Genomic DNA, 23,007 nt, shown 5'->3' on the forward strand with positions numbered 1-23,007 from the left:
CGACCGCAGCCCTGGCCGCCTCCCTGCTGTGGCCCGCGCGCCCTACACAGACGGAGGGAGAAGCTAGACTGGGACCAGCGACGGGGGGCGGGGTGCGGGGGGGGGTCCTTTTCGAAAAGGGGGGAAGGAAATGGAAGATGGACTTTGCCGAGGGGGTGCTGTGCTCTGCAGCCCGGGATGGCTCGGTTCGGGTTCCTGCAGCGCCCATCTCCGACCTGTTAACCAAAAACACATTTCTGTTGTGTTTTCACCTTGTGAATGGGGTCTGACTGGAGAGAGAATGGCTTGTGTTACAGAAAAAGAGCCAGGAACGACCTTTCTCCTACTGAAGCAATAATAATAAGAGTTGACTTGCGGTGCTTAGGCCCTAGATTCAAGTTTTACACGCATGGTGTTACTTAAAATTCATAACAGCTCTCTGAAATAAGCTGTTATCACTATTTAGGAGAGAAGGAATTGGCTCCGAGAAGCTAAGCACTGGCCCCTGGTCACGCAGATTACCATCTTCGTCTGACCAACCTCTTCGACTGACTTTCAAACCCAGAGCCCAGACCTCTTCTCTGAGGACAAGTGTTTCTGCGTTGATAGCACTCTTCCTGGGTCTATTACTTCCCTCTTTTAGATTTCATTTCCTATTTATATATGTTGGACGAAGTGAGCTCCATGTACTTTCCCAACTTCACATTCTACTAAATAATTTCTATGTTTACCTCGCTAACTTGATCTTACCCATTAAGTCCGGTTATTAAATAGGGACTAGCAGAAATCATTTTATTATTCTGTCGTAATCCCATAGTGTCTAGATCGTTTAGCTCCTAGGGAATATTTGCTGATTAGTGAAGTTATAATGAAATAAAGAAAAAAATCTTGGTTTCTTGTACCTTCCCTTTTAAGTATAGCAAGATTTTAATATATGTATTTATTATTATATTTTTACTGTGTCCTTGGACACTTTGTTTACTGTGTACATGGGATACTTGTTTTCGTCTTTTACAGCTGGAAACTTTGTAGCATTCAGCCATTAGATTATTTGCCCAGAGTCACACACTGAGTCAGAGGTGAATGTTTCAATTAGTCAGAGCCATAACTTCCTGTCCAGTGTTCTAACCACTGTGAAAGACTTCATTCATCTATTTTGTATAAAGATGTTCATTCCAGTAAAGATAGTCTATTCAAAGAGGCTATATATGTAGCTTCTAACTAAGTGTAGAACCCACCTAAATAAACTTAAGTGTAGAGCCCACCTAAGTGTTCTAGAGAAAACAAAGGTGCACTAGACTCAGTCCTGCTCTCAGGAAGTTTGAGTCCATTGGGAATGATGAAATAGCTGCTGAAAGAACTGTAAGTCAAGGCTAACACTGTATCCAGGCCTTTGGGACACTCCAGCTGGGAACCCAATCTTATCCTGCCACTTCCTTACTATGTAACCTTGGGCAAATTACTTAACGTCAACTCTAAAACGAAGGAAATAATTGCACCTACTTGAAAGACTATAGTGAGGATTCACTGAGTTAATTCATGTAAAGTTCTTAGAACAGGACATATGGTAAGTACTATATGTATTAGCTGCTGTTATTATCATTACTCATCATTACACTTCAGCTTGTTCTGGGTGCTTGCTAGTCCCTGAATGGGTTGTCTGCTCCCAAGCTCCCAGCCAGATGGTGTATGCCTTTATCTCTGTTCTCCAAACATCTTTTCACTACTCTGTTGAAGAACTGACCACACTCTGTTTTGAATAGTTCTTTGTATACATGACTTACTAGCTGCCAAAGCGTCTGGAAGGACATTGCATGCACTGTGCAGCTTGCTGGGAACATTTAGAGCAGCAGAAAGATTTGCAGGACCAAGCTGTAAGCAGGACACACTGAGTTTTGGGAGTATTCCACTTCTATACCCCCTCTTCTAGGGAAGAGCTGGCAGTCACAGACAAGTCCAGTTTGGCAGATATCCATGTTCACAGGGCTCCAATCTCAGGGAATTTCTTGGAACTCAACAAAGGAAGAGAGTGGAATTGCACTGGCTGACCAGCATCTGTTTGCCATACTACTCCCCTACACACACACACACACACACACACACACACACAGGTCTCCACCCACATCGCTATACTTCTATGGAACTGATTGATCCCCACCCACCCCCCAAAGCCTTCCCAGTTTAAAGGATGAATGTGTGTGGCCTAGGCCTTGAGAAGCAGAGAAGCACATTCCCCTGACTTCTGTAACTAGTTTAGAGATAGCCACGTGAATCAAGCTAAGACAATTGGGTTCTATCAAAGCTAAAAATTACATGTGCTGCACCAGGGGCCTCCATCTCATTTGCCTGAGAGTGAAGCCAAACATAGCAGAGAGGAGAGCAAAAAATGAAAACCAGGAGGAAGAAATGAGCTCCTTATAACATTACTTGCTCCTTGGACTTTGCAGTTACATGAAGTAATAAGGTGCTGAGGTTTTGTTTGTTTTTGGTTTGTGGTTTTTGCTTTAAGCTAATTTGAGTTTATTCAGTTTTCTGTCATTAGCAAATGAAAGAGTCTTAACTTGATAGAAGCCTTTATTTAGTCAACACTATTTGTGTCCTCAAAGATTTTAGAGTCTGGCTGAAGAGATAAACAAGTAAAATGTGTGTTAACTACTAATAGGAAAAATTGAGGATGCTCCACAAGTTCTAGGTAGCATCAGTTCTCAGCTTCATTTAAAGACCAGGTTATCACCAGGATGTTCATTTTTCATATGGCAGTGAAAACAGGGAGTTTAACTCTATGTTTACCCTGTTGAAAGTTTGTAGATCCCTGACTAGTATGACTCAGTGGGTTGGGCATTGTCCCAAAAACGGAAAGGTCACTGGTTCAATTCCCAGTTAGAGCACATGCCTGGGTTTCAGGCAAGGTCCCCGATTGGGGACATGTGAGAAACAACCAATCTATATATCTCTTGCACATTGATGTTTCTTTCCCTCTCTTTCTTTCCTACCCTCTAAAAATAAATAAAATCTTAAAAAAAAAAACTTTGTGGAAAGACTGGAGCTCTGGAGCATCAATGGCTGAGCCATTGATGGATTCAGAACCCAAGTCTCCCATGATGGGGAGATACTGGCAAAAAAACTACTTACCAAAAGCCAAGACCAATTTGGCAGAATAGCCTCAAAACAGTGACTTTTAAGTAAGAAAGCGTCAGGACAGTTTTCTCACTAGGTATACACAGTGTTCTGAAGTCCTTTCAGCAGAAGACTTAGGGGTGTGACAAGAAGAAAAGGGAGAAAGATTCATATTAGTTCCACATTCTAACATTTATTGAGTTCCAGTTTCCCCATTTAATATAGCACTTAGGAAGATTATGGTTGTGGCAAGGTCAAGGTTCTAAGGCCACAGAGTTCTTGTGTGATGAGGAATTAAGTTTTGGTTTTGCAGGCAGGGTGTGTTCTCTTTGGGGATTTTGAAGGAGATAGAGAGTGGTTCTTTTTTTAACCTTGATCTTCTATGAAGTACCACTGGATTCATGCAATAAGATTGACGTGAGGCTCTCTCCACTAGAAGGCTCTACGAAGGCCAAATGAGTGTTACCCTGAAGAAGAGATGACTGGGGCATGCCAACTGGGTTTTCTTTAATCCCAAACTGAAGTTTAGGAATTGGGCACAAAGTCTAAGCTAGAGATGCTTTTGTCTGCCTTGTCCTCTGTCACTCACTCTCTCTTAACACCTAGCAATATGATTTTTGCAAGGGACAATTCAGGGATTCTACACCTGCCCACACTTCACAACTAATAACACCTATGTTTACTGTTATATTGTTTACTACACTAGTCAAGTATTCCCTATTAATCTGTATAACCCATTTGACTTGATCTCTTGTTCACCATTGTATTTCCAGCATGTAGTACACTGTCTGATTCATTATAATCACTCAGTGAATATTTCTGAGCAAATAAATGCCATGGGCTGAAATATTTTGAGATCTTGCCTTAATGTACATGTCTCCAAAAGCAAAGTTTGAGGCAAGGACTTGGAAGCAGATAGTTTGCTAAGAAGTGATCCTATGAAGCTAGAATGAAGGAGTAGAGAGAGTGGAACAAAGAGGAGAAAGTCAGTAAAAGGCGTGTAATTGAAGTGTTACCACAACGGGCAGCGAGGCTCTACCCTGCCTGCAACCTTCACTGAAGAATTGTATAGTATATACCTGAATTGTCCTTCTGAGGCTGAGTGTTTAGCTAATGACTTCTAAACTCCTTGGTTGAAGGCTGATCCTGGGATGTTAACACTCCAAACTCCTGAGAGATACGGTAGGTATTTCATTTGGAAAGCCATCTGAGTGCACAACTGTCCACCACAGATGCAGCACAAATCAAAGATGAGCATTGAGGGAGAAATATGGTGCACCAATAGTATCTATTCCAGACCCCCTGAAAATGATGCATGGACTACAATTGCAATCCAACCAAAATAGAATGTATTTACCCCTCATAGCTCTGCTGCTTTACAGAGCTGGGAAGGACCAAAAGGCCAGGCTACCCCAATAAAAATTGCCTATAGAAGCAGGCTCAGTGCCCACTTGAGAAAAAGGCCTATCCCTGGCTGATGTGGTTCAGTGGATTGAGTGCTGGCCTGAGAACTTTGCCAGTTCCAACCAACCAATGTTTCTCTTGAACATCAATGTTTTTCTTCCCCCTTTCCACTCTAAAAATACATAAATAAAAAGATTTTTAAAAACCAGGCCCACAGTATGCTTTTCCTGATGAGCTGTGTATTGAGGTTGTCAGATTTGGTAAGGGAAAGTTTGTATACAAGAATTCTAGCTAATGAAAAAGTAATATCACCACTGGTGAAATAATGAATCCAAGCTTGTACCATCCAATTCAGCAGCCACTTGCCACATGTGAACATTTACATTTAAATTAAGTAAAGTTTAAAACTTATTTTTCAGATATATTAAGTATATTTTAAGTATTCAATGGCCACATGTGGTCAGAGGCTACCATATTGGATGGTAGGACATTTCCACCATCCTAGAAAGCTCTATTGGACAGCAGTACTCATCAAATGAGTAGGGCGGATAAACCATTAAATAGAGCCTTTTGGAGAATTTTATATGGTTAGTTCAGACCAATGAGAATAGAACCCACTGGTCAATCTTAACATTATGGACACAAAAGTCAACTAGTTAATATGTTCCTCCTCACGTGATGTAAAGAGGATATATTTAGGATATGTACAATGCCACCCATGAAAAGTTCCTGGTTGACATTGGAATCCAAATCTGGTCAAACCTCTAGATCTGATTATCACTTTATAGAAAAATATAAGGAATAAAGCAAGGCCCCAGGATTTCAATTAGAAAAATTGAAAATATAGGAAATCCTACAGGACAAAATAACATGGCTCCTTCAATAAAATAAACAGCAAGGAATTTCTTTTAAATAAAAAATGAAATAAAAGCACAAGCAAACAAAAGTAAATTGGACAATATAAAACTAAAAAATTTCATGTTTCAGAAGACACCACCATCAAGAGTGAAAATATAAACCAAAGAATGGGGAAATTTCCTGCAAACCATTTATCTGATAAACTTTTCTCTAGACTATATCAACAACTTTTATAAGTCAATAACAAAAAAAGAAATAACCAAATTTTAATTGGACAAATAAATTGAATAGATATTTACCCAAAGAAGATATGCAAATGGCCAAAACACATGTGAAAAGATGGTCAACATTATTAGCCATCAGGAAAATGCAAATCAAACTTGCAGTGAGATACCACTTCACATACACTAGGATTACAAGAGTCAAAAGGACAGATACAGGGATGAAGAGATTGAGAAATCAGAACCCCTGTATATGGCTGGTAAACAAACAATGTAAAATAGTGCAGCCACTACTGAAAATAGTCTTGGCACGTCCTCAAAATGTTAAACATAGTTACCCTATGACACAACAATTCCATTCCTAGGTGTATACCCAAGAGAAATGAAGATTTCTCTTGGGCATACATATTCACACAAAAGCTTTTATATGAATGTTTATAACAGCACCATTTGTAATAGCCCCAAAATGGAAACAACCCAAATGCTCACCAACTGATGAATGAATAAAATATGGTATATCCATACAATGGGATATTATTGGACCGTGCTACAACATGGATGGACCTTGAAAACATTCTGCTAAATGAAAGAAGCCAGGTGGAAAGGCTATAAGTTGTGTGATTCCATTTTTATGAAATGTCCAGAATAGACATCCATAGAGACAGAAAATAGATTAGTGATTCCCAGGGGCTGAGAGGGAGGGAGAATGGGAAATGACTACTAATGGGTGCAGTGCTTCTTTTGGAGGTAATGAAAATATTCTAGCCCTGACTGATATAGCTCAGTGGATGGAGCACGGTTCTGTGAAACAAAAGTGTGCTGGTTTGATTCCCAGTCAGGGCACATGCCGGGGTTGTGGGGCAGGTTCCCTGTAGGGGGTGCTCAAGAGATAACCACACATTGATGTTTCTCTCCCTCTTTCTCCTTCCCTTCCCCTCTCAAAATAAATAAATAAAATCTTTTTTAAAAAAAGAAAGAAAATATTCTAAAATTAATTATGATGGTTGCCCAATTCTATGAATATACTGAAAACTATGAATTGTATACTTTAAATGGGTGAATTGTATGATGTGTAAGTCATATCTTGAACTGTTTTTATTCATAACACTCTGACACCAAACATTTGAAGTTTTTTCCCCACACCAACCACTTCAACTCTCTGGACACCAACTAGGTGACCTTATAATTCAGTTTAATTCTGATGCTACCTGGTGTTGGCGTAGACCCCCACAAGTTAAGGGTTCAATCCCAGAAGACTGCCTTCACCTCAGACACCAGTTGCCACCCATACTTCTGACCAACCAGTTCTATATTCAGTGGGTTTCCACAGTCCTCTCCTTGGCTTTATTAATTTGTTAGAATGGCTCACAGGACTCAGGAAGACACTTTACTTACTATCACTAGCTCACTATAAACAGTAGGAATAAACAGCCAAATGAAACAGTATTAGGGTGAGGTGCAGAAAGGTCCCAGCACAGGAGCTTCTGTGCATATTACTGAACAAGAGACCTGGCCCTGCGTGGGTCTGCCTAGGGCCAGCTGTAGTGTGTGGGTCCTTGACTTTGTGTAGGAAAGATTTCACAACACAAGTCCAGGTGACTCTGAGGGTGCATTTATTAAAGCTGGGGACAGGGAAACAAGGAAGGGCCCAGCTAAGAGGAAGCAACAGGAGAGCCCCAGCTGACTGCCTTAGCTGACTGGGAAGTCAGAAAACAGGGAGCCTTGGAGACAGGTTCAGAGGATTAGCTGACCACTGTGTCAATTAATCTGTCTCAGTTTCCCTATTCCACATGCCAGGGAATTTTCCTAGCTTCTTACTATTTGGTCTTATTCCCATTGAGTTGGGGTACACCAGTCTTCCAGCATATGAATATATCCATCAACTCAGAAGCTCTCCAAACCCTATCATCTAGAGGGTTTTATGGAGGTTCCATTATGTAGGCACCATTGATTAAATTATTGGCCATTGGTGATTGAACTCAATTCTGGCCCCTCCTCTCTGCACAGATCTGTGGTGGGTTGAAAGTTCCAACCCTTTAATCACAAGGTTGGTTCCTCTGGTAACCAGCCCCCATCCTTAAGCTATCTTGGGGCCACCAAGAGTCACCTCATTTGCATAAACTCAGGCATGGTTGAAAGGAGGTTGTTATAAATAACAAAATGTGCTCCTGTCACTTCTATCACTCAAAAATTCTAAGGCTTTTAGAAGATCTGCATCAGGACTCAAGGACAAAGACCAAATATATATTTCTTATTGAATGATATCTCAATAAAGGTATCATTTAAAAGAGTAAAATAGACTTGAGATATATTATATTAGCCAGGGTTTTCCAGAGAAACAGAACCAATTGGCAGAGAGAGAGATTTATTATAAGAATTGGCTCATGCAGAAATGGAATCTGAGTCCCAGATCTGCAGTTGGCAAGCAGGAGACCCAGAAAGCCAATGACGTAATAGTTCTAGTCCAAGTCAGGAGGCACAAGAACCAGGAAAGCTGGGAAAGTACTGATAGTGCCAGTCTGAAGGCCAGTGGGCTCAAGATCCAGGAAGAGCCAGTGTTTCATTTTGAGTTGTCTGAAGGTAGGGAAAAAAATGATGCCCCAAGTCAAAGGCCATTAGGAGGAATTCCTCTTATTCAGAGGAAGGTCCGCCTTTTTGTTCTATTCAGACCTTCAACTGATTGGATGAGGCCTACCCAGCTTAGGGAGGATGGTCATCTGCTTTACTCAGTGTATTTATTTAAATATGAAACTCACCCAAAGCACCCTTACAGAAATACCCAAAATAATGTTTGACCACCTACCTGGGCTCCTGGTGACTCAATCAAAGTGACACATAAAATTAACTATCGCACTTACCAACCTAAATATAACATATGGCATTTTCTAGGCCCAAAGAAAACAAACCAACTTCAAAATAGGCCTTTGTGAAACAGTTGGAAAATTCTGATCACTGACTGTGTATTAAGAGATGATAAGTATTATTATTTTCTAGATAGCTTCCATTTCTTCCTCTTGATACAGCCTCCACCCTGCTCTCTTCTCCAGAAGGCCTACCTGCATGAGCTGTACTAGCAGGGCTCCCATGCCCTTTATCTGTTAGATGCACTTGTCCAGTGAGAGATACCAGCAAGAAAACTGTGGGAGGGAGGGGAGTAATATCAGGGTATGAGTCCCCTGCCTCCCTCCCTACAAAGACACCTCTTGCTTGCTGTGTCTCTGGACCAAATGACATTGTATCTTTCAGGATAGCCAACTCCTTAGACTCTTTCTCCTTCCAGGTTCTGGTAACCATTTCCTTTCCTTAGCCCTTACACTAGGGTAGTGTTAACTTAGCCACTTACACTAGGTTACTGCATTATACACTGATTTCCCTATACCTACAACCTTTAAATAAACCCTCTTACAGTTATCTCCTGTTCAGTATGTCATCCTGTTGAAATCTTGATTTAGGTGTGATATGGGTTTTGTGGTTATACCACAAAGAGAGAGAGGGCTGGAGAGAGAGACTTTTATCCTTGAAGACACATACTGAATTATTTATTAATTAAATTATGTAAGTTCTGGGATTTGCTTTAAAAACAATCCAACATGATTAATGTTTAGTGGGTATAAAGTTTCAGTATTAAAACATGAAAAAGTTCCGGAGATCTGTTGCACAACACTGTGAATATACTTAACTCCGTTCAACTTCACACTCAAAAATGTTGAGTGATAAATTTAATGTTATCTGTTTTGGGCCACACATACAAAATAATCATCTAACATTGGGCTTATGTTGATAATGGTTGGAGATGGTTGATGGGAATGTTGGAATTCATTGTATCATTCTTTCTAAGTAAAAAAAAAGAATAGAAAAAAAGGCCTAACTTAGTATGATGTCAGAAGGGAGCAGACAACCTGCTGACCAGAGAAGAAAGAGAGTTGAAAGCTCACAGAGTGACTCTATCATGTGGCCAGACTAAAAGGTCCAAGTGGTCAGGGGTTAAGGAAATAAAGCAAGTAAAAGAAATGCTGGCTCAAGGGCCAGCTTGGAACCAGTGTCAGTGGTGCCCTATTGTGCTATTATTTGATTTCAGTGGGCTAGGATCTGAAACCTGCTAGGGATTATTGATTCTGGATCTGGGCCCAGCTAAGTTTAGCATTGTTTAGGAACAGTAGGGTAGATCTGGAAAAAAACAGGTCTGACAGCGAGGGGGGGGGGGGAGAGAGAGAGAGAGAGAGAGGGCAATAAAGAAAAGGAAGGCAGGAAAGGAAAGGAAAGGAAAGGAAAGGAAAGGAAAGGAAAGGAAAGGAAAGGAAAGGAAAGGAAAGGGAGAGAGAAGGAAGGAAGGAAAGGAAAGAGAGAGAGAAAGAAAAAAAGAAGGAGGGAGGGAGGGAGGAAGAAGTACCAAAGTTCAAGAGTTGGAGTCATGGCAAAGTTCTGTTGGGTAGGAAACCCTACATGTTTGTAGGTTGTAGAGAAGAAGTAAGAGAAAAGAGAAAAATTTTAAATGTGAGAGACACTTTTTTTTTTAATTCTCACCCAAGGACATTTTTTAATTACTTTTTAGAGAGACAGGAAGGAGGAGACAGAAAGAGAGAGAGAAACATTGATAGATTGCCTGCCATACACACCCTGACTGGGGATCGAACCCGCATCCTTTTGGTGTCCGGGACAATGCTCCAGCCAACTGAGCCAACAGTAGCCAGGGTGAAAGAGACATTTCTGATAATCTTAAGCAAAAAAAGTTACCCTTTATCTGCTATCTGGGGAGGAAGGAAAGGGATAGAAACCCATGGAGCATTTTGGAGGTGGAAATAAGGAAAATCAAGAAAGCTGCATTCAGATAACATTTCATTTTCTCACTAAATATAACCATGTAATGCTGGTATATTGTTTTCTACCACCATGTGGCCAAAGGTGACCACCATCATATATTTGTTGCATAATGTAACCTATCAAATCAGGTGAGCATCTCATTGTATACTCAAGTTCTACCCACACACTTGGGGAAGGCTTACACAGAACATATACACCAGAGGCAGGAATTTGGGAGGCCATCTTAAAATTCTGCCTACCACAGCTAGGAAAGGATGAGAACCTCAGATGGATGGGGTCATTGCTATAACTGGTTCAGTCTGTAAACTTAAAGATAAGACCTTGGCTGGGGAGCCAGGGGCCACATTGAAAACTTACCAAGAGATATGGCGAGTGAAACGGAGAAGGTTCTCAAAGTCACAATTCTCCTTGACACGGTTGGAGTTGGGGCTTTAGTTCTGGCTCTGCCACAATATTGCTATCAACTTTAAGCAAATGGCAACCTTTCTGGGCATCTTTTCCTTAGCTATAAACTAAAGGTGACAAAACTATGTGATTATTATCATAAATAAAAATCCGTTGTTATCAGTATCATATGGCACTTGACAAGTATGAAAAAGAACTGTAGACTATTATTTTTCCAAATACTTTAGAGAACTGCATAACTTGATCTGTTTAAGGACCAGTTGATGTAGCCTTGCTTAAAGGTGAGGGAAGAGTAGGTGATTACCCCTTAAGAATGTTGCCAAACCCATAATTACATGATTCTAACAGAGAAAGTCATCTTATACCTTATTTTTTATATTTGCTGTTTTAATTAAACTACAATTTGTTTTAAAATTCACTACTCTTGTTACAGGGTGCAGCCAAGAGGGGGGACCCCAAATGGGCATTTAAAATGGGGTCCAAAACTCAAGGTGTCTAGGAGATTTTAGGATGTCTTCACCCCCATTCCCCAGGTGTGGGTTGGGGGAAGGGATGCATGGAGCAGGGCCTTTGAAAGCTGTTTCTCTTAGCAACAGCCTTGCAGCTAATCTCTGGTGTGGTCATTTAACATATCTATAGCCTTTGGCTAGTCGCTTAGATATGTTAAATAGCTGTAGCTTTGCTCTGAGCCAGGGGACTGGAAGTAACTTCCCCACCAAGATGTAACTGGGGGCAGGTCCCCCAAGTTACAGCGCCTGCGTGGGAGCTTGGAGATGATTGGCTCCAGGACATGGGGCCACACCTGCCCAGACTCATGATGGCAGTCCAGTAAAGCTGGAAGGATATGAGTTCTGGCATGTAAGGCCAAGTGTAGGAGAAGTCGGAAATGGGGCTGTAGAGGAAGACTGGCACGGGGATTTAAACCCAGACACGGCAGCCCTGCAAGAGAGAACTGTACAGCTTTAGCAGAGTGAAGACATGGCAGCCATTGAGGGAGAGAACCACACAGCTTTAGCAGAGTGAAGACTCCCGCGGCCCTGAGGGGGAGAACCATGCAGCTGTGGAAGTGCAGAGAGGATCACAGCCCATTGAGGGAGAGAACCACGCAGCCTTGACAGAGTGGAGACTCCCGCAGCCCTGAGAGAGAGAATCACCAAGCGACTTTAGCAGAGAACCGCCACTCGGCTTTGGCAGAGTGGCGACCCCCGCCCCTTGCAGCCATTGCGCAGGGGTGAAGCACGTGGCTTTGGCAGAGTGGGGACTCCCGTGGCCCTGGGAGAGAGGACCACGTGCCTTTGCCAGAGTGGGGACACCCACAGCTTTAGAAGGGGGAACCACCACCTGGTTTTAGCAGAGATCCCGGCAACTCGGCTGAGGGTGCTGGGAACCCAGGGAGGTCTCCCAGTTGAGATGGAGTATTAACTGGGAATAACCAGAGGCCTGCCTGAGCCATGGACTTCTATTTCCTTTCCTGAGATACGGTACTCTGGACTGGGCAAAGGGGAAGGAAGGAAGGACTGTGTCTTTTTGTTTTAAGGGACTTTGGGATTTTTGATAAAGACATTAGGTCACTACTTTAAGTTTGTATAGCATTAAATAAACATTTCCTTGCTTTTTCACAAATCTCTGGCATTGAGAGATGTTTTTCCTCTGGCGGCGGACATAACGGACCCGGGGGCTTCTTTCAATAATAGTATATCATCCCAGGCCCCCCTTGTTTGTTCTGTAACATTCTCTCTACTGGTTTTTCTCTATATTATCACACAAGTGTTTTACAATAGGTGGGATAAATACTTTATTGTTGAGGCCCAAGATAGGTTGCCCCCAAATATCCCACAATGGCATACTGATTACTTTGAAATAACATTACTAGACAAGCAGCCAGTGCCAAAGGGTACTTTGACCTTCATTGTCTCATTGAATGCAGGAAATAAATCTCTCCTATAAAAGGTACCCTTTCTCTCCATGAGGCCTGAAGAGACAATATTATTACTAGCTCTAAGAGATCTTGGGCTGAAGAGCCTGTATAAACAAACCCTATTGCCCCTTTATTAATTTCCTTCTCAGGACCAAACTTTATTTAGATTCCTCACTCACAAATACCCAAAACTTGCTTAGATTCCTTTCTAGTGAGCACTTTTTTTCCTGTTAATTTTTCTACATTTTATTTTTCCTTTGTCTAAAAGTATAAAATGTTGTCTGATTCATCATTTCTCCAAGCGTTATTTATGATTGTCCTGTGAAATGTATTAAATTGTTTTTTATCCTGTTAATCTGGTCTTGTGTCAATTGTATTGTTAGTTTAGCCATAAGAGAAAAAGAAGGGTAAGGCAAGAATTCTTGCCCTCCCCAACACTATCAAAACAGTTCTGAGTCAGATTCTGACTCTGCTTCTGTCTTTGCTGCTGGCTCTAATAAATTATCTAATGTGAAATTGTGAGCCACAGTTCCTGGTTCACAGCTCCCAAAACCCTTGGAATTTCCTGAGTGATAAAAGCAATGGGAGGAGAGATGGCATAGAAGTTGAATCAATCACCATACAAACAAAACAAAACAAAAAAAGAAAGAAAGAAAAAAAGATGGGTTCAGAGAGTTTCCTCATTGGAAAACCGGGAAGCTTCCACGTGCCACCATGCCTGGCCCCAACTCCACAAGAATGGAAGCTCATTTGTTTGGGATCTAGCCCTCTTCATTTGACTGTTGATCTGTATCCTTTAAATCCTTTTGCAGTAAATAAGTAATCTAGTGAGTAAATGTTTTTTTCTGAGTTCTGTGAGTCATTCCAGCAAATTAATCGATTCCAAGGAGGGGGTTGTGGTAACCTTGATTTATAGCCAATCAGAAATATAGGTAACAACCTTGCAGGGGTTGTTGGAATCTCCAGTTTGCAGCCTGTTGATCAGTAGCACAGATAACAACCTTCGGTTGGTATCTGAAGTGGGAGGCAGTCTTGTGGGACTGAGCCCTTTACCTGTGGAATCTGATTTTATCTTCAGGTAGACTGTGTCAGAATAGAGATGACTTTTTGGACACCTTGCTGGTGTCTGAGAATTGTTGGTGTGGAGAAGCGTATACACACAGACACACACATAGGAACTGGGCCCAGGAACCCTTTCACCTAATAACACTGAGTTTCACATTCTCTACTTCTCAAACAGAGATTATAATAGATATTTCTGAAAGGTTTTGTTAAAATCATTGATTTTATAAAAACAGTTTAAAATCTATAAGTAGAAATAAATGTTGCTGTGAAAGTACAGTTTTATTTGACATTTTTTTTCAAAATATTTTTTTAGTACAAAAAATAATTAGTTTCTTAAGGTTGTCAGTTCTGTAAGTTTACATACTTTTACTTATCCCTACATAATGTATTTGTAAATCATAGACCTGGAAGGAACCTGAGAGCTTATCTGGCTCAACTGAAGTGGAGTGAAATAATTTTAACTCAAACCACCCAGTGGCAGAACCAGGTTCAAAAGTCAGATCTGTATATTCCATTCAAATGCTATTTTCATGACTCCATGGTATCCATCCATTCACTGACTTACTCACTCACTGAAGAAATATTTTTTTAGTGCTACCGTGTGTCAGGGTCTGTAATAAGGCCTGATAATACAGTATCATTGAGAAAATAATCCTTGCTCTCCAGGAAGTTGATAGGGTATAGGTGGAGAGGGAAATAGACAAGTAAATATCAATTATTTGATAAAAATATACACAGAATACTTTGGGAATATGTAAGAGAGAAGTATAACCAATTCTTGCATGGGCAAGAAAAACTTCCAAGAGGAGGTAACCTGAATCCTAAAGGAGAAGTACAAACCAGCCAGGCAGAGAAACTGGTGAGGGCGGGGACAGGGGATTTCAGGCAGAGTAAACAGCGTGTACAGATGCACTGAGGTATGAGAGCTTGCCTTAGTCTATGAAATGGCAAATGGTTCTATGTGATTTAGGCTTGGCATACAAGGTAGGCAATGATAAGAAGTGGAGAAATAAAACAGAGGCCATTTTAATGAGGACTTGATGCAGGCTATGGAATATAAAGGATGCACTGAAAGCAGTGGCATGGTTAAGTAGAAAATGGCAGGGAATAAGACAATCTGATCAAATTTGAATTCTACGATAATTACTCTGAGTTTAATGAAGAAAACAAATTGAAGAGAAGTTGTAAGTAGGGGCAGGAAAACCAAAAGGTTGTTGTGTTATTCCAAGGGTATTAGTCTATAAATCTGGTTACTGTAACATAAACCCAAATAACAGGGGTATGCACAAGATAAAAGTTTATTCCTCACTTAGTCTGGGCATACGCAGTCCAGGGCTGGTAGAGCAGTTCCAGGCCACAGACTCTGGAGTGTTGTCCTCACCTGCATGTTCCAAGATGGTTCCCCACTACCATATATGCATACAGCCTGAAAGATGAAAACATGGATGTTTTATATCACTGCAGTTCATATCCCATTAGCCAGAATTTAGATGCATGACCATTGCCTAGCTACAAGGATAGCCAGGAACCAGTCTGTATTCTTTGAAGCCATGTGCCCAATCAAAAAACAGGTTTATTACTATAAACAAAGGGATAATGAATTTTCTTGGGGACAACTAGCAGTTTCTATCATACTAAGTAAGAGAAGAAAAGGAATGAACTAAGGTAGCTGGGGTGGAAATGAAGAGAAGTGGACCAGTTTGAGGGGTAATTAGTAGGGAGAGTTGACTCACTTATCAGTTCATTATAGGAGGTGAAAGACAGAGGGGTACAAAAGATAATGCCCAGGCTTCTGACTTGGGCACCTGGATAGATGATGGTGAATAACATTTACTGAGTAAGAGCACATAGGAAGAAGAAATTTAGGGAGGAAATAAGGAATTCAGTTTTGCACGAATGGAGTCTGAAGTGTATTGTAGGGCATTTGGGGAGAAATGTCCATCCATTAGGCCAACTTTGGAATCATCAGCATCGTCGTGGAAATTTGAGATATGGAAGCAAATGTTACTTGAGCCATGAAAGCAGGGAAAATGTGTGAACTGAGAGAAAGAACAGGCTGAAGTTAGAAACTGAATTTTAAAAGAGAAAAGTGGAGAAGGTAAAAGAATGAAAGTAGGAGGAGAATGAAGAAATGTCATGTCATAGAAGCCAAAGAAGGAAAGTTTTTGAATAACAAGGAACAACAAAAATTATACAAGCCCTGACTTATATGGCTCAGTTGGTTGGGTGTTGTCACACAAAGCAAAATGTTATCAGTTCTATTCCTGGTCAGGGCACAGGCCTGGGTAGTGAGTTCAGCCCCCATTTGGAGCACATATGAGAGGCAGCCAATTCATGTTTCTCTCCTTCTCTCTATAAATAAATAAATAAATAAATAAATAAATAAATAAATATTCAAGAGCATTATGAAGAAATTCCCAAGGGAAATGATGAGCAAGCTGGGGGTTTCTAATAAGATGGCGTAGCCATTACTTCCTAAAGTCAGGGAACCTAAATGAAAGAAATAATAACATCTGTTTTATAGACTGTTGGGAGGATAAAATTAAATAATTCAGGGATTTGGCACATAGTAAGTACTCAATAAATACTAGCTATTTTTACTGTTGTTTTTGTAATTATTAGTCATACTATTTTGAAGCTATTTAGTAACTACCTATCGTCTGCCTCCTATTTCCAAGCCCCTTCTTTATTTCTCACCTGTTCTTACCGCAGTGAATAATGCCCAGTGTATTAAGAGCACAGGGAAAATTTGAACTCTATTTGCAACCCTATTGGTATGACTAAGTCAGAGGTTCTATCATACAGATGCACTTATAATAAAGTCAAGTGCTACATATTATGGTTGGTCATGCACTTACTAGAGGACTTTATAGCAAAGTAGTTAAGAACTTGGGATCAGCACTGAGACATACTTACACTATCACCTTGGAAATCTTTTTAAAAATTTCACTAAAGTTTCATCTCTTTGTCTGTAAAATTGGAATTATAATAACATACATCATGAAGTTATATGAGGACTAAACAGATGTTTATGAAGTGCCTGGCACAGTCCCTGGCACAGCTGTCAGCCTCTATTACTGCTCTGATGCCAGCCCTCCCAACTTCCATTCCAGTGCTTTTCCTTTTTGGAGTTCGCTGTTGCATTTGTTATATTTCAAATCTCTCAAGAAAAATAATTCCCCAATTCTCTTGGGGCAGAACAAATTAAACAACAATGATTCTCTCTCTAAATGCAGACATAGTTCTACTGTTTTGTAAATGATGCTGCCTTTTGTTGTGCAGATGACAAAACTAACCCTCTGTCTTTTCTGCATCTGAAGGAGCCTGGGTAGCAGTCAGAGCTGGGAGTTGGTGAAATCCTACCTTTTGTATGGATCAGTACCTGAGTTTTCCTTTATCAATAATAATGAATTGGTACTGGTGTATCCTTTCCTGCAGAACCTTTATGATAAAGAACACCCATTCAAACCCCACCACGTCTCTAATAAATAAGGGTGAGTAGGAGAGAAGATCACCATAGGCAGGATTATAAAAATGAAAACTGAGAATGACCAGGAGTTAGCCAGATGAGGCTGCATGTGGAGGTCAACAGAGAGAAAAGTGGAGTGGAGCAATAGCAAGATGTACCTTCCTGATGCATTGCTTTAACCTGCACTATCCAGTATGGTAGTCACTGGCCACACATGGCTAGTGAGCACTTGGAATATGGCTAATGTAAATTGAGATGTGCTATATATAAGTATAAAATTACACTGATTTCAAAGATTTAGCACAAATAAAAGAATGTAAAATTTTTCAATATTTTCTATTGATTACATGTTGAAATAATATTTTGCATATATTGAGCTGAATAAAATATATTATCAACAATATTTTCATCTGTTTTTTCTTTTTTATATGGCTAGTAAAATATTTTAAATTACAGCCCTGGCTGGCGTAGCTCAGTGGATTGAGTGCGGGCTGGGAACCAAAGTGTCCCAGGTTCGATTCCCAGCCAGGGTACATTTCTGGGTTGCAGGCCATAACCCCCAGCAACCGCACATTGATGTTTCTCTCTCTCTCCCTCCCTCCCTCTCTCTCTCTCTCTCTCTCTCTCTCTCTCTCTCCCTCCCTTCCCTCCCTAAAAATAAATAAATAAAATCTTTAAAAATAATAAAAAAAATATTTTAAATTACCTACGTGGTCCACATTTGTGGCTTTTATTGTATTTATACAGGATGGGGCAAAGGTGAGTTTACAAGATGTGTAAAGACACAGTGTAAAGATGTGCAAGACACAGTTTATTCTTGCATTATTATTTAATTATTGTATTATTTCCCATATGAACTACTGTAAACCTACTTTTGTCTCACCCCGTATTGAAAACTGTTGGTTTGAGAATCCAGCCATGCCTAAAGTTATCTAACATTGACTAACGAAAGCCAGTAAATTCACATTTTTGATTAAGGCATTCTGAGTTGAGTTTTTGAAGCTTGTCACCGAAAGAGTTTTAATATTTATTAGCAAAATTACTTTAGTAAATTCGTCATCCCCATTGGGGGAAAGTGGAGAAGATGCAAGAGATAAAGAAGTTTGAAAACCTGATTTCCCTGGGCATCAATAACAGAGCATTTTGTCTTTGGCAATGTTGTTTAAGAGTAGGGGAAAAAAATCACTTGATTTTATTATGCTGGTGTTAGAAATCGAACTGAATTTGGTTATTAAAGTATCTGGTTGTCTGGATATACCAGATACACGTTTTCAGTCATGTACTTGATACATTTGATGTATCCTCTTGGCTTCCAGTGTGAGTGAGTGCTCCAGTCTGAAAGAGCTACCTCTCTGCATAGGCTGGCTCCTTGTACGAACCCTCCGTAATAGAATGCTCAAGCATGGCCTTCTAATAAACTGTGTTTATAATCTTAGAAACTGCTCATTAGCGCTTTGTAAAAACATACTGTTTCCACTTGTGAGCACAAAAGAATTATTTTGTTTCTTTAATTCCGGTTTCATTTGTGTAGTTGCTGATGGGTAGATTTGTTTAAGAATGATGCAAACTGTGAAACTACTAACAGAGGAAAGGAAAATTCTTACCTGCTTTTTACCTAAATAGTCACTTTGCTGAGAAAATATTCTAAATATAAACTTTCAGGACAGCAGTGAAAACAATGTCCTCATAACAAATAGCATAATCTACGTGGAATCAATTTATGTTACTTTTCAGTATAGGTCACAAATTAATATAGGAGTTTATCATTTATTTGAGCTAAACATGAAAATCTCCAAACCCAATGAACCTTGGAAGGCATGCATCAGAAAAATAATAGAAACATATCTGGATTTTTTAAAATAAATCTGTCATCCAGCCACAAAACACTCCACACCTTTGCCAATGATTAATTGAAATCAGCAGAGATGGGCAAGGATGATAAAAACTGTGTTCAGAAAGATGCCTGTGAGGGGGAAAAAAAGCAGATATCTCATGCTGGCTCAGAGACAATTTCATACATGGAACATTAGCTTTAAAAATGAGGAGACACAAATAGTCTACAGAAGTAAGATGCCTGATTTGTTCTTTCCCAGCACTCCTTTCATCATGCCTGACTTAACAGAAGACCTTATTACAACCAGCAAAGTTTTTCTCTATGACAATCAAGGGAGATTAATAAACTGGAAATAAACACTTTTACTACAATGGTTCTCATTTTCTCCCCTGGATTAAAAAAAAAACATATTTAGTTACCAAATTATTTAAAAATGTTTTATATGAGGAATGTATTTTTAGTTAATTAGTAAAAAAATAAAAATAAAAATTTTGTGTTATTGCTTAGAGATCAGTTCTCATGAAAGCAGGAATAGTTCTGTGACTATACCAGTGTTGGATATCCCAAATCAGCACCACCGCCACCACCGCTACCACCAGCAGCTACTTTTTATTAAATGTGGGGCATTGTGTTTAGTACTTTACATACATCATCTTTCATCTTTGCAACAATGCTAGATACAGTACTCTGAGGGTACTAAAGAAGAAATGAGATTTTCTAAAATTAGGTGGCTCAACCAAGACCACGCGGCCAGCATTCAAAATTCAGATTTCATGTCACAGTTTGTGCTCTTTCCACTAAGTTTTACATTTTTTTTACTTAATCATTGAGACAATCTTAGTTAATTTGAAGGGACAATAACTAGCTCCTTTTCCTCACCTGATACCCATATCAATGGGAAAACATAAGAGTAAGCAGTGGGAGACAAAATAAATAGCCTTTATCACTGATAAAGTTTAGGTTGGAGAGCTGATGTCTAATCAAGTGGATTCCTAACACCGAGTCTGTCCGCACCTACCGAGGGGTGGGCACTGCTGGAACTGGGCAGACCCATCCTTTGCCCCCAGTGTGGGGAGTGCCTGTCCCTAGAGAGGCAAAGAGGTAAACACACATTCTTTCTTTTCAACTCTATCCCAAGAGGAAGAAGCTGAGTTGGTCATGTCCAATTTCTTTTTTCAAACGTCACCCCCAGAGTGGAATAAACGCAGAGTTGGCAGAAGATCAGAAGCACTATACTAATATATACACTAATAGGCTTCTGTCAAGTAGAAGAAACATCAGGAGGAGGAAAGCATCTTCAGTAACACTAATAGCATGTTCACAGGTTAAATACATCTATTTGTCTATCTAGAAGGTCCCACCTGATTGATTTATAGCTCTTTGTAATATTCTTGATAAAAATTTATTTTTTCCATTGCTTTATAAAGTTCAAGAAATTACACTGCCTATACTCAAAGTTTTAATAGTATCATCACTTTATCATTACAAAGCAATTATACTAAGCGCCTACCTGTATGTAACCTTGGGATAGACACTTTAATCTGCCATTTTACCACTGCTATGATTTCAAGAGAGGTCATTTATTGTAATAGATTATGAAACATGAGAGTATAGATGAGCTCAATGCTAATGGAAGCTCCCCAGGGCCTCTTTATCTATCTTATTCGGCACTGCTCCCAGGCTTAGCACCTGGCACACAAAGAGTCTCAATAAATATTTGCTGGATAAATGAATATACTTTCCCCTAAAATCTCACATTTATTTAGATGGCCTATATCTAAGTTTTCATTTATAGATGAGCCTTAATATTTGCAAAGAAATGTGTCCTAGGAGACTTTTCAAATGGCAAAATCCTTAGTATTGAATGAATGTCTTAGAGGGAGAGGAAAATCAAGAAGATAAGAAGCATTTAAAAGAAGCAGGATAATACTCCTTTTCCAAGTGGACATTTGCACATCTTCTCTCCCCAGCATTTTCTCCTCTGTACAAACTATATTCCCCTCCTTCTTTCCTTTCTTGGTACTCTGCTGCTGCCGCTCCTCCCTCCTATCCTTCTCTCCCTCTTTTTCCCCTTGGAAAGAGGAAGTGCAGTTGCATAGGGAAGAGCTACACCAATGCTGAGTGAGTGCTCTGCATTAGAAAAGTCAGGGGGTCTCTGGACCAGGGAACTTGAGCCGATGAAAAGATTAAAGTCTGCAGATTTCTAAACCCAGAGATATCAGTATTTCTCAGCATACACCTAGCTCACTAAAGATGGATAAGTAATTATTTTTAGGCCCATAATGGTTCCTACCAGGACCCTAGGCAAATTAACCAGGTAGGCAAAAGTGTAATGATCCCCCTGCTCCTCCGAGGATTTATGGTCTATATTGCTGCTCCCTCATCCTAAGTCCCTCATCCTTCTTATGGTTTGTCTTACTCAAGCACCATAATAAGTACTTCCTTCTATCTCCCTACTTCTATTAGTCAATGGTATTAGGCAGAATGTGTAGGAATATATTCTAACTAGTTTAACTGAAAAGGATACTAAAAAGACATCAAGTTCACAGGATCTCCCAGAAGGTGAGAGAACCAGGCTTAGAGGACCAATGTCCAAATGTCAAGACAGAACTGTACCAGAGAAACAGCACAGCTTCCACCACTGACTCTAATGTGGGCCATGGACCCTCCTAATAGAACCTCTACTACTGATCCCTGGAAATCCAAATGCACCTGCTTCATTCTTGCTACACTGGGTCTTGACTGCTTCTTTATCTCCCAAGATGCCAGTTCAAAGTCTGGTACAAATGTACCAAATTGGAGAAGCATATCTGCAAGGAAGGTTGAGAACATAAGGCTTGGCTTCTATTCAATTGGGTAGAGAAATCACCAAATATAAGAAGAGTATTCAAAAGTGCTGTACAACCAATAAGAATGGCAAAAGTATTTCCCTCTATTCCAGTTAGCCTCTCAGCTCCTACTGGTGTGAGCCAGGTAGTCAGCAACTTGAATTCACACTCAAGGGTGAGTGACTGATGGTTTCTTTCTTGGAGAGTTGGCAATTAAAAAGAGGAGCTTAGTAACCCAGATAAAGTCCCAGTTATTGAAATATTTATGTGGAGAAAAAATACTTTTAAAATAAGGAAGCTTCTAGCTCTTTCCATGGCGATAGCACTCTCACCAACATCGTGAAGTTCCTAAAACCCACAAGACTTTCTGTAAGAAATGTGGCAAACACCAACCCCACAAAGTGACAGAGTGCAAGGGCAGGATGCTCTGTGTGCACAGGGAAAGCGGCATTATGACAGGAAGCAGAGTGGCTATGGTGAACAGACTAAGCCAATTTTTAGCAAAAAGGTTAAAACTGCAAAGAAGATTGTGCTGAGGCTTGAATGTGTTGAGTCCAACTGTTGATCCAAGAGAATGCTGGCTATTAAGAGATGCAAGCATTCTGAATTAGGAGGGTATAAACAGAAAAAGGTCCAAGTGATCCTATTCTAAGCTTCATATTTTTATTATGAAAACAGTAAAATCTTCAGGTTCTGTTAAAAAAGGAACTTCTAGTATTCCTTTTATTTCTTTACTTAATACATATTTTATCAAGGTTACATTGTACATTATGGTAGGTTAGATACTGAGGAGACCTGGTCCATGCCCTTAGATTGAGATAATCTTATTGGGAACAGAGAAAAGTTAATAAATATAAAACAACACATTAATTGAGCGTGGACTGTGAACCAAAGTGTCGCAGGTTCGAATCCCAGTCAGGGCACATGCCTGGGTTGCAGGCCATGACCCCCAGCAACCACACATTGATGTTTCTCTCTCTCTCTCTATCTCCCTCCCTTCCCTTTCTAAAAATAAATAAATGAAATCTTAAAAAAAACACATACAGAAATGTATGTGTTTAAATTGTGTTCTTAAATACAGAAATGGT

General features: G+C 40.0%; 1 pseudogene; it reads left to right on the forward strand.

Moving 5' to 3' along the window:
• The first annotated feature begins 137 nt into the window (after positions 1 to 137).
• LOC114496958 lies at positions 138 to 22,571 on the forward strand (annotated as a pseudogene).
• Positions 22,572 to 23,007: the final 436 nt, after the last annotated feature.

This window comes from Phyllostomus discolor, chromosome 5 (genome assembly GCF_004126475.2).
Source record: "Phyllostomus discolor isolate MPI-MPIP mPhyDis1 chromosome 5, mPhyDis1.pri.v3, whole genome shotgun sequence".
In the NCBI taxonomy this organism is placed as follows: Eukaryota; Metazoa; Chordata; class Mammalia; order Chiroptera; family Phyllostomidae; genus Phyllostomus; species Phyllostomus discolor.